Source organism: Ascaphus truei, chromosome 16 (assembly GCF_040206685.1).
Source record: "Ascaphus truei isolate aAscTru1 chromosome 16, aAscTru1.hap1, whole genome shotgun sequence".
NCBI classification, from domain to species: Eukaryota; Metazoa; Chordata; class Amphibia; order Anura; family Ascaphidae; genus Ascaphus; species Ascaphus truei.
Window position 1 is genome coordinate 50,158,939 of NC_134498.1, and position 4,490 is coordinate 50,163,428.

The following is a 4,490-nucleotide window of genomic DNA, read 5'->3' on the forward strand; positions in this document are numbered from 1 at the left end:
GAGGCGTTTGTAGCCATGGAAACCAGTGAGCGGTGAGGTCGAGGTGCCGTCTCCATGGAGACCAGGAAGTGATGCTGTGCCTAGAAACGATGCCGCTGTTACTATGGAAACCACTGGAGCCGAGGCAACTGTAACTATGGAAACCGCTGGAGCCGAGGCAACCATGGAAACCAGGAAGCTATACTTTGTCTAGACAGGAGGCAGCTGCAACCATGGAAACCAGGACAATCTGATTGCTGTAACCATGGAGACCCAGGAATTGTCACCACAGAGCCCAGGGTGCTGCACCCATAGACATCAGAACGTTACCCCGCGCCTGTGGGATACGCTCAGTATCTTGTCCTACAATCTGCGGCGGGTGAAAAAGAAATGGGCCGCAAATATGGAAATACAAAAAATCCCCCCCAGAGAGGAGAGCGAATGAGCTGCCCCGAGCCCTGTGAAAACTCGCCCACTACAGCAAAGACACATCGCCACACTCGCCCACTACAGCAAAGGCACATCGCCACACTCGCCCACTACAGCAAAGGCACATCGCCACACTCGTCCACTGCAGCAAAGGCACATCGCCACACTCGCCCACTACAGCAAAGGCACATCGCCACACTCGTCCACTACAGCAAAGTCACATCGCCACACTCGCCCACTGCAGCAAAGACACATCGCCACACTCGCCCACTACAGCAAAGGCACATCTCCACACTCGCCCACTGCAGCAAAGACACATCGCCACACTCGCCCACTACAGCAAAGGCACATCGCCACACTCGCCCACTACAGCAAAGGCACATCGCCACACTCGTCCACTACAGCAAAGTCACATCGCCACACTCGCCCACTGCAGCAAAGACACATCGCCACACTCGCCCACTACAGCAAAGGCACATCGCCACACTCGTCCACTACAGCAAAGTCACATCGCCACACTCGCCCACTGCAGCAAAGACACATCGCCACACTCGCCCACTACAGCAAAGGCACATCTCCACACTCGCCCACTGCAGCAAAGACACATCGCCACACTCGCCCACTGCAGCAAAGACACATCGCCACACTCGCCCACTACAGCAAAGGCACATCGCCACACTCGTCCACTACAGCAAAGACACATCGCCACACTCGCCCACTGCAGCAAAGGCACATCGCCACACTCGCCCACTGCAGCAAAGGCACATCGCCACACTCGCCCACTGCAGCAAAGGCACATCGCCACACTGGCCCACTGCAGCAAAGACACATCGCCACACTCGCCCACTACAGCAAAGGCACATCGCCACACTCGCCCACTACAGCAAAGACACATCGCCACACTCGCCCACTACAGCAAAGGCACATCGCCACACTCGCCCACTACAGCAAAGGCACATCGCCACACTCGCCCACTACAGCAAAGACACATCGCCACACTCGCCCACTACAGCAAAGACACATCGCCACACTCGCCCACTACAGCAAAGACACATCGCCACACTCGCCCACTACAGCAAAGACACATCGCCACACTCGCCCACTACAGCAAAGGCACATCGCCACACTCGTCCACTACAGCAAAGTCACATCGCCACACTCGCCCACTACAGCAAAGACACATCGCCACACTCGCCCACTACAGCAAAGACACATCGCCACACTCGTCCACTACAGCAAAGGCACATCGCCACACTCGTCCACTACAGCAAAGTCACATCGCCACACTCGCCCACTACAGCAAAGGCACATCGCCACACTCGTCCACTACAGCAAAGACACATCGCCACACTCGCCCACTACAGCAAAGGCACATCGCCACACTCGTCCACTACAGCAAAGTCACATCGCCACACTCGCCCACTGCAGCAAAGACACATCGCCACACTCGCCCACTACAGCAAAGGCACATCGCCACACTCGTCCACTACAGCAAAGTCACATCGCCACACTCGCCCACTGCAGCAAAGACACATCGCCACACTCGCCCACTACAGCAAAGGCACATCGCAACACTCGTCCACTACAGCAAAGACACATCGCCACACTCGCCCACTGCAGCAAAGACACATCGCCACACTCGCCCACTACAGCAAAGGCACATCGCCACACTCGTCCACTACAGCAAAGTCACATCGCCACACTCGCCCACTGCAGCAAAGGCACATCGCCACACTCGCCCACTACAGCAAAGTCACATCGCCACACTCGCCCACTGCAGCAAAGGCACATCGCCACACTCGCCCATTGCAGCAAAGGCACATCGCCACACTCGCCCACTGCAGCAAAGGCACATCGCCACACTGGCCCACTGCAGCAAAGACACATCGCCACACTCGCCCACTACAGCAAAGGCACATCGCCACACTCGCCCACTACAGCAAAGACACATCGCCACACTCGCCCACTACAGCAAAGGCACATCGCCACACTCGCCCACTACAGCAAAGGCACATCGCCACACTCACCCACTACAGCAAAGACACATCGCCACACTCGCCCACTACAGCAAAGACACATCGCCACACTCGCCCACTACAGCAAAGACACATCGCCACACTCGCCCACTACAGCAGACACATCGCCACACTCGCCCACTACAGCAAAGACACATCGCCACACTCGCCCACTACAGCAAAGACACATCGCCACACTCGCCCACTACAGCAAAGACACATCGCCACACTCGCCCACTACAGCAAAGACACAGCGCCACACTCGCCCACTACAGCAAAGACACATCGCCACACTCGCCCACTACAGCAAAGACACATCGCCACACTCGCCCACTACAGCAAAGACACATCGCCACACTCGCCCACTACAGCAAAGACACATCGCCACACTCGCCCACTACAGCAAAGACACATCGCCACACTCGCCCACTACAGCAAAGACACATCGCCACACTCGCCCACTACAGCAAAGACACATCGCCACACTCGCCCACTACAGCAAAGACACGTCGCCACACTCGCCCACTACAGCAAAGACACGTCGCCACACTCGCCCACTATAGCAGATACATCGCCACACTCGCCCACTACAGCAGACACATCGCCACACTCGCCCACTACAGCAAAGACACATCGCCACACTCGCCCACTACAGCAAAGACACATCGCCACACTCGCCCACTACAGCAAAGACACATCGCCACACTCGCCCACTACAGCAAAGACACATCGCCACACTCGCCCACTACAGCAAAGACACATCGCCACACTCGCCCACTACAGCAAAGACACATCGCCACACTCGCCCACTACAGCAAAGACACATCGCCACACTCGCCCACTACAGCAAAGACACATCGCCACACTCGCCCACTACAGCAAAGACACATCGCCACACTCGCCCACTACAGCAAAGACACATCGCCACACTCGCCCACTACAGCAAAGACACATCGCCACACTCGCCCACTACAGCAAAGACACGTCGCCACACTCGCCCACTACAGCAAAGACACGTCGCCACACTCGCCCACTATAGCAGATACATCGCCACACTCGCCCACTACAGCAGACACATCGCCACACTCGCCCACTACAGCAAAGACACATCGCCACACTCGCCCACTACAGCAAAGACACTTCGCCACACTCGCCCACTACAGCAAAGACACATCGCCACACTCGCCCACTACAGCAAAGATACATCGCCACACTGGCCCACTGCTGGAAGCTTCATTCACGGAGATTTGTGATGAAAACGCAGGAGATTTGGTTTCCCCAAACTTCCATTGATTTGCATTGGGGTGAAGAGATTTGGGGTGCGGAGATTTTCTGACACAGCAGAAAAATGATACCGATTTCAGCTACAAATGAAGCAGCCCCCCTCATAAATAGGGAGAAATTGTCTGTGTATATATTGCACCCACGTTTAATCTAAGGGCCTTCAAATAAATGTTACTCATCAGCCTCACAAAATCCCCCTATTATAGAGATGCAAAAATGTAAACCTCCAAGGACTGAAATCAGTGATTAGGGGGGTTTGGACCCAAAATGGCATGTTAATAAAAAAGTGCTGGGGGGGGAGGGGAGGTTTGTTCATGAAACTCCATTAAAATCCACGAAACAGATTAATGCTAAAAGTCAGTGAGACTAACTCGAATTAGTCAGACTGACAGGAAATCATTGACGGGTAAAGTACGATTCATGACTATAGTCCATATGTTTGTTTGTTTTTAAGACAGTCTGAAGCAGGAGGTGCTCCGGGCCTTAATGCTATGGTTGGCATTGAAGGCCTGCCAGGTTTCTGTTTGAATTACCAGTGTTCTTCCTGGATATTTAAACATGGCCGCCACGGTTGTCCAATCTGAAGCCACAACGTCATCCGACGCGGGACCTGCAGGTTTTGCCATTTTGATTTTCTCAGGAGGCAGAAACACTGGAAACTAAATCAGCAAGTATCTTGGGGTCTCTGGGGGGGATCCCCAAAGCTAAAAATAGAGCGCTTCAGACCCAGAGGGGAAATCAAAATGGCCAAGCCTGCAGGTCCCGCAGCGGGTGATGTTCTGG